This window comes from Notothenia rossii (genome assembly GCF_949606895.1).
Source record: "Notothenia rossii genome assembly, chromosome: 3".
Lineage (NCBI taxonomy): Eukaryota > Metazoa > Chordata > Actinopteri > Perciformes > Nototheniidae > Notothenia > Notothenia rossii.
This window is the reverse complement of record NC_136901.1, coordinates 69,037,807-69,046,664: the sequence shown is the minus strand read 5'-3', so window position 1 is coordinate 69,046,664 and position 8,858 is coordinate 69,037,807. Positions and strand designations below refer to the sequence as shown.

General features: G+C 40.8%; 1 long non-coding RNA gene across 1 annotated transcript; it reads left to right on the top strand.

Annotated features, from left to right (window-relative positions):
• Window positions 1–5,392: 5,392 nt before the first annotated feature.
• LOC307031288 lies at window positions 5,393–7,410 on the top strand. The gene is made up of 2 exons (XR_013805912.1): window positions 5,393–5,830; window positions 6,700–7,410. It is a non-coding gene; the product is annotated as an uncharacterized lncRNA (long non-coding RNA).
• The last annotated feature ends 1,448 nt before the right edge of the window (window positions 7,411–8,858 follow it).

The window sequence follows — 8,858 nt, the reverse complement described above, 5'->3', positions numbered from 1 at the left end:
ACAAAATATATTTGAAAAAAAGGCGTGTATAATACTTTTTGTAAGCAGATGCAGTTAATCAAAAATACATTTTCCCCCAAGGTATCAACTTCTTCAATTTTCTGTGATTTCCTGTATTGACTTTAAACAGATATTCACGCATACCAGGGACAAAGTAAGCTTAACTAACATGTTGGAACAATTTAAAATCATGGAAGGATTATTCAATGGATTTACGGCATTAGGATAACTTCTGCATTTAAAGAGTAATTTGGTGGAAAGAACAATCAACAATATTTATCTGTCATGTCCTTCGAGACAAAACAAGGGGTAATGAAGGCAATCCATCCTTGTTTTGCTTCTTACAGTATAAGATGTAACATTTAATGCGCCTGCTTTTTGGACTACTGCTACTGTCAGTGTGGATTTGGTATATTGCCTCTTTCATGTGGCCAATTACCAACATGAAAAAGGCAAATACATCATTAAACAAATTTATCCCATGAATGCAACTCAAATTCCCGCGAGCTGTTTTTCACCCAACCTTATTAAGCATTTGTTGGTAGTATGATGAAAGGACATCATACTTTTAGGTATATTTGGGTGAAAACTACACCCACGTTGAATTCACATGTTATCTGTAAATTCACTACAGTCATAAATGGGAATTTAGACGAGGGAGAGGGGATTCATTGCAGAAGGATATTTAACCTCATTTTTAAACAGGGATTATGCACAAACTGGAATAACTAATGCCAGATAATAAACTGAAAACTGCAGTCAAATGAATGCAAAATGTAATGTTTAAAAAGTTTCCCATTTAGCAAAAAACGGACATGTAACTTTTGTTCGCCATGAGGGGGCAAGGGGAGAAACATCTGAGGTAGATGCAAGGCAAAGAAGGAAGTGAAGATTTGTCCTGTTCTTAGCGCCTCAATCCCCTCGAGTGATCCTGGTAAGCGAGAGCAGAGAGAAAAGGGAGAGATGTTCCTGCTGCAATTTCTCTGCCTGATTTGTAACAGACCGATAAGCTTGGCAAGCATCCCTGCAGGACAACTGACCAATGGCGGCCCACTTCTTAAGCTGAGAAAAGAATAGAGGCGGAGGAAAACACGCACCGTATCACACAGAGCGCTTTCCCCATCTCTCAAAGTCTCTGATTGTCGTACATGAACCGCCTCCAAGGACATACATTTTTAAATATGTGCCGCGCCTGATGTTATTTGTTTGCAGTGATTTGATATTTCTCCATATGAAAGCCTGTTGGGGGGCGCGTCTGCGAGCAACGTGGGGTTATCACATGCATTATACAAATATAAACAAAAGGAAATAAAGCGTAGCACAACAAAGGGAAATCATAGCTTTTGTATTATTTGTCTGTAATGTAAACAGTACTGTTGGTGGTGTTAATGCACTGGCTAAGTAGCCTACATTGTAATGATGCCTGCAGATACCTCGTGTAAATGTAAATGGGCTTCAATTGTGAATATCGAGTTGAAAAAACGAAATGCATTTGCTTTAAAGATGTGGAACGTTTGAAGCCCCCATTGCTCTGGACATAATTGTTTTTTACCATAATCATAGCCCCCATGGAATATTGATATTCGATTTGCTTAACTGAAGTCACTCTTCTTAAATAACATCCGTCATACACTGCCTTTCATTCGGTGTGTGTGTGTGAGGGGGTGTGTGTGGGTGTTTGGGTGTGTGTGTGTGTGTGTGTGTGTGTGTGTGCGTGTGCGTGTGCAGGAGCAAAGCTATGATTCGGAAAGGCTGGTCCTTTATCAGATATATCACCGGGAGCAAATGAAACCACGTGGAGTCAAATAGCCTCAATAAGAGGTCTGAAACGACTCAACACAATATTCTCCTTCCACCAGGAATCTATAAATGGCCCATTTAACATCTGTGACCCCAGTGCCTGCTACTGAAGGAGAGTTATAGCCTTTCAAAAGGAAACTATCATAGATTTTAGTGAAGTAAGAAAATGTCCCCAGGTAGCGCTCGAGCAAATGAAATTATGCATGACCTCCTCATTACTTGACTTAATAAGTGATCTATGCACTGGGAACAATAAAGATCCAGATGTCATGGAGACGTATGAACAGGAGAGATGAAAAGGGGATGAAGAAAATTCACAGAGCATGGCTACGGAGCTTGCATGAAAAGTCTCATTCTTTCTCTTTGTCATTCACACTCGCACATGCCAAGGACTGTGATATCTGTCTCTCATTGGTATTCATTGACCCTGGGATGGAGAAATAGGCATCAAAGTTTTCATTTAATCAGACTCTTATGGGGATCAGCTGTAAGCGCGTGTGTGTGTGTGTGTGTGTGGGGGGGGGGGGGGGGGGGGTGAGTGTGCTCGGTGGACATGGGCTGTCAGCAGATATTAACGCAGACTTGTCAAGGTGGAGGAGCAAAGAGGGTCTGGAACCTGAAGCTGGGTTAAGTAATTGGATTCTTGTTCAATAAAAGTTGGCCTGAGAGTGTGTTAGTGTGTGCCGATGGATGTGTATGTTCATGTGTGCTTGCATGTGTACGTTGAAGGGAGGGTATAATTGGTTTTGTGTGCTTTGCATGTTGTTGAGAGCTTTCCGCATGCTTAAAAGTTGAACTTGAAGATTTGCCCTGCAGGTATTTATGTGTGTTTTGGGGATTATGTGTGTTGTTATGGAAGGAGTTTTCAAACGGTGGGGCGTGCCTCCCCTTTGGGGCTGTGCGAAAGACGTAAAGCAAAGACACTGCATGAGGAGAAAGGGACAGGTGCATGTCGATGTTCTGAAACAACAGGATGTTAGTTATTTAAGTTTTGCCTGCTGATTTTGCCGTTGGAGCTGCAGCTGTGACACAAAGCTCGTTCAAAACCCATAGCAACGTGATTGCGGTAATTTGCATCTAAACTCACACTCTTTCGCTGAGTCATAGCAAATGTGAAACCACAGACGTGAGACACATATTTTTAGATTCAGTGTGACTCCTAGATTAAAAAAGGAACTGCTCTTAAAAAGGTAGGGTGGTTTAATTAAAAATCACTACATTGCAAACTAAAACTTCTAATAAGTTATTCAAGATAGTTTAAATGCTGCCAATTTCCAAAGAAATGTTGGCTAAAGAAGTGTGTCTCATGTTGTTGCTCCCAAAAGAGCTCACTTTCATCCATACCAACATTGTTCTTCCTGCTCATATTCTCCACCTGTAGTTTGAGAACTTTTCATCTGAAAAATAATGACAGGACTGATATAATCCATTCATTTTCATTTTTCATACTATCAAAATAAACGTTGTTCTGGGAAGATGTGATTTGGTGCACATGCATAGGCTTAGCGGATAGGGTTCGGTGCAGGAACAAAGGGCGTTATGGGTTGAGGCCTTTCAGATGCCTGCACAAGGTAATATCTGTCTCTCCTAGGTTCGACAGCTTCTCGCCATTGCTTATATCTATTCATTTAGATATTGTTTCAGCATATATACAAATACTCATCATCAAAAAACTGAAACTAAAAAGAGACTTAAAGGTCACCTATTATGCAAAATCCACTTTTTCATGTCTTTCATACATAAACATGTGTCCCCTCTGTGTAAAGAGATTCTGAAAGTTTCAGGAAAAAAGATTCTCTCTCTTTTTGTCCTGATCCATTTATATAAAAACCTTTAGTCTGAAAATGAGCTGATCAGATTTGGGTCACTTTATGATGTCATAAAGATATTTTGGCTTGTGTAACCATCAGCAACCAAGGTAACCCCCCCTCCCCTTATCCCCTGAATATCCTCCTAGAGCACCATTGTGTTCTTTTTAACCAATTATCTCTCAGTGGGGAGTGGCTCCTTATTTTCATCTAAAGTAACAGACAGAATCAGCACTTTTGAAACAGGGCTGAAACAGAGGGGATTATGGGATGCTGCAATGATCTGTTTGGGGTTTGGAGCCAAACACTTCAGAGACATGTTTTGTATAACTGAGCAACACACTCTCACTCCCTAAACATCCAGGAGCGACGCTTGGTTAGGGTCCTGTGGCGTGCAGTTGGGACGCGCCGAGGCTCCTTTAGCTTCATAAACAGACGCAAAGAGCTTATGACTCATCACGGGGTTTGTCGCAAAGCGGACAGGCGTCGTCACAACAATAGCTGGGGATTGTGGGTAGTGTAGTCTCTTTGGCGCTCCACATTTCAGAGAAAACAAGTTGTTTCTCAGAATTGAAGGGGAAAAACACAAAAGCATTGCACACAATTTAAACCTATCAATGTCGTTTAATTAACAAAGGTAATCTGTTGTTTTTGAGTTGATGAGTAGTGGAGATATCATTGTCAAATCAATCGACAATAATCCAATGGGAATGGACGCTCACATTGCGTTTAAGAGCTGCCAACATAAATGGATGCGTCAAATACCACCGCCGATGGGAATACATTGCAATCAGTTGAAAGCTCTTTGCGTCCGTTTATGAAGCTGAAGGAGACTCGGCGCGTCACAACTGCATGCCAAAGGACCCTGACCAAGCGTCGCTCCTGGACATTTAGGGAGTGAGACTGTGTTGAACTGAGAACTATAGTATATTGATGAAAAAGACTATAATAGGGGACCTTTAAACTAAAATTTGAGGGAAACATCATTAACAAAACACATATTGGATTAATCAATTTTTTCTAGAAGGAAAGTAAATAGTTTGCCTCATTTAATCCTTTGGTTAAATTGTGTTCATGTATAATCACAGTTTGTCTGCGTAACAATGGAAAATTGTATTACACATGAGATGCTGGATTTTAAACTGTTGATACCGAACTCTTGAGGAAGTTTGGCATTTGGGCTTTTTGTCCAGTTGGTCTGTCTGTATTCAACGCTGTAAAGCCCAAATATAGAGAGACATTATAATTTTTTCTCCAAGTCTGTATCCCCTGGCATTGAATAGTTCTTTTTGGATTTTAATTTGAAATTCCAGTCTTTCTAAGGTTGTGCCTTATGCAAAACATATTTACAAAAAATATTTAAAAGGGAAAAAAGTCCATAGAGGGATTATTCTTAATCAAGGTCAGCAGTAACTTGTTGGGATACAAGCGCTCAGAAGTTTTGTACAGTTTGATTTCACTGCCTCTAAAACCTCTTGGAAATAATTAAAAAGTAACTTAGCCTCTTTACTTGCCGTTCTAATTCCTTGCAGCCAGATAGGGAGTCGTCTGCTAGCAAATGGTGGACAAGCAGATCATTATTCATATAATTTATTGTATTATAAAGTCTGAACACACTTATGCTTCTGTGACAAAATAATTTCCCAAATTGGGATCAATAAAGTATATATCTATCTATAAGCAGAGTATCAATGAGGCACACTCCTGTAGGCCCCAGTCAGGCATGAACCTTTCTCTCTCATGCGCCCACACAACCCCTCTGTGACTTGCAATAGAGAGGCGAAGTCCCTCCCCTTCCGGGAGCCTCCATGGGACCCCGGAAGCGGAAAATTATACATTGAATTCAATGGAGAGAGAAAACGTATCTTTTGATCCCGTTTGAATTGTGCCACGAATGACACATATGATGTTTGTCAATTTAAAAGAACATTTTGCAAGTCAAAAAAATTAAAATGTGTCGTAAAACTGTGAAGTAACACATTTTTTTATGTTAAGCCGCTCAGTGAACTACATGTCTCTGGTCCCGCACAATACGCGTCACCAACACAAAGATGACCGTCACGTTGGAACATTTCACCTCATTCTTTCAGAATGAGAATACAAGTATAAAACGAGGTGAAAATCACTACAAGTCTGGGCCCGTTGGGAGCTGTACATACACGAAAGGGGAGTTAGTCGGTTCTGTAAGAGCCAGCATGCGGGACCGGCTTTACAAGGTTTCGGTGAGTAACATGAGTGCAATGTTTAACGTTAATGTCAGTCAATAAGGAGGAGAATGAAAAAGAAGATGATGAACCACAGACCCGGCATATAATGACTGCAGTGTGCAGGGCTGTGTTAATTTATGTTACTGTTATCAATAGCATTAGTTGACTGAGAAAACCGTCAAGAAAAAAAGTTTAGCGATGTTACGAGTCGACTAGCATAATATGAACCACGGCTGTGATTGACAACCTGGACAGCCAGTCAGAAGCTAGAATGCCAACCTAGAGAGCCAATCAGAACCTAGAACGGGTGTACTGTATACGGGTGTGTATGCTGTGGATAACATTAGTGTTCACAAGAACAAGGTATACTCCCGTGTTTTGTTTTAGTTGCTCTTCAGATTGAAGCGGCCAGTTTTATATCGACTATATGTGTGATCTCCTTTTTACATCTCGTTGTGTCATTTGAGTTTATTTGCTGTGTGTAGATTCAAGGATTTTGGTTATCTTGTCAATTTGTTTGGTTATCTAGGCACAGCTGTGTGTGACTCCCTCTGGTACACTGGTATGTGTTTTCCTAATGTAGAGAGCATTGATTAATTCATAAACTACACACTGAGTCTAGATCCTGACCAAATCCTTTTTTGTTGATCAAATGTTTTTCAAAAATGTAATACACATTTAAAAAAAAATACAATGTACAATCACAACCAATACAACACAAATTACAAAAACTTCAGAAAAAACAAACAATAACAACAATCGGACAAGAGGACAAAACAATGGAAAAATAAACCCTCCCACCCCCAGATCTGGACCATCCTTGTATTGCTCATTCAATCTATTATAGCATGTTAACAAACATGGTACTTACTTTATTTGTACAGATCTACATGGGAGAGGATGGCGCGATGCAGAGCGCTGTCTGTGGTTGTGCACGGGGGATGTACAAATGCAGCCACGCTGCAGCATTGGCAATATTTGCCATGTGGCAGATCAGCTCCACAGAAGTTGAGTGCCAGTGGAGGAAGCCTGGCACTTCAAAAGTAGTCCAGCCGGTGTCTCAACTCTACCAACAGCAAGAGGAGACATACAACCCACTGGCCAGAGACATCGCCACTGAGGAAGTAGACTGGTTTAGGTCTGCACTGAGGGGCGCAGCGTGGCATGGCATGGCTTTTGTCACCTGAGCCAGAGCTGCAGCCTCAACATCAGGCCATTTTCAACGTGCCGGAGCTGGTGAAGGAGCATGGGGGTCGGGGGCTTGAGGCAATTCTTGCCTCAATGCGACTGAGCAGAGACCATTAAGCTGCCATCCAGACAGCCACCGTAGGACAGCAGACAAATCCTCAGTGGCAGTTACACAGGCAGGGCAGGTTGACAGCCAGCAATTTTGGTGCTGTGCTGAGGTCGGGACTTTCATCCACTCCATGCGCGTCCCTCATGAAGAGGGTGCTTGGGGGGTACAATTTAGACGGAGTCATGGCTGTCAACTGGGGAGTTGTAAACGAGGTGTGTTTGGCCTTTTAAGTGTGACACATATGTAGTGATAAATGCTTCACCTGACCACTGTTCCTAAATAAAAAAAGTTTTCTGCATCGTCAGTCATTTTTTCCAAATAATTACCAATATTTCACAAATTCTTCATGTCAACTTAAGAGCACAGCTTTGTGTCAGCTTTGCTTGGTTCATCTTACTGGGGGGCAGCTACATGGATGTCGGTGCAGTCCACAATCATTTTGCAGTTGAAGGCAGAATGAATTTATTATTGACTCAGAATGAAGCACAACTTCATGTCATACAATACATTGACTTTATTTGTAATTGTGTCAAAAAATAAAGCATTTATTAGCAAGCAGGACCTGCAGGAACAGAGAACGGTGATGGATGGAGCTGGGAAGAGAGAAGAATAAAGAAAACAGATCAACTTTATTATCGGATATTAATTCAATTTCAAAACAAGTTGCCGCTCCTACAGTTTTCTAGTATGTAAAGATGATTTCACATGACCTATGCAAAATATCACACTCAATACATGTGTCTCTCTGGGGGGTGCATTGTGCCTTTGATGTATATAAATAATATACCATAACCAAATACTATTACGTACAGTGGAAATCAGGTTGCCAGAGCAGGTCAGTGTGCATGTTCCTCAGGGTCTCAGCAGTTACAGGTGAGGTAAAGACAATAAGAGAAAAAGGTCAGTAACAACACTTTAAAGTAACAACACTGAATAATTATCTATTTTAATAATTTTCTCTCAGTAATCACTCAACTACTGTCTTTCCAACAAACAGCTTGACTCACCCTCACTGTCATCACAATGACACATGTCCAGAAGCATGTCATGCAAAGCTCCCTGCCTGCCTGCCTTCCTTCGAATCTCCCTGAACTGCTTCCTTAGCACCCGGTGGAGGGCGCAGTAGGCTACTCTTCAAATGTTTCACGAAATACTTACCATGATGACTACTCTTACTGTTTAACATTTTGGTGTACTTCATGTAATAAAATAATAACTTCATGGTAAGGCTACTAAAAATGACAAGGCTAAGTAATGTAATGCTAACTAACGTGCTCGCTACTCGTCGCTACAAGCTAGGTAGCTAACTTGACTATGTTCCATGCACAACATGTATATTACCTATGATATTACCTGATATGTCTGATCCAGCGACTCCTGGTCCTTTCATAAGACGGGAAGCGATAGAACGAGCAAGTGGTATGATCACTTTTGTGATTACAACATGGTACAAAAGCACACAGGCATCTTGTAAAAGTGAATTTATTGGAACAATCTCTTATATTTATTGGAGGGAATAAATCAGTTATGAAATCTTCTTTTTCGCTTTAATTACGAGTCGCAACCACTTGGAGCATTATCGCCTGTGACATCACATGCGCGACCCAGAATGGGATTTGGGATTTGTAGTCTTTGTAGTCGCATATTTTTCATAGTCTTATATTTCAACAGTTTTACGACAAAATGTGACTTTTTTGACATGGAAATGATTGTTTAAGATTGACAAACATCATATGTGTAGTTCGT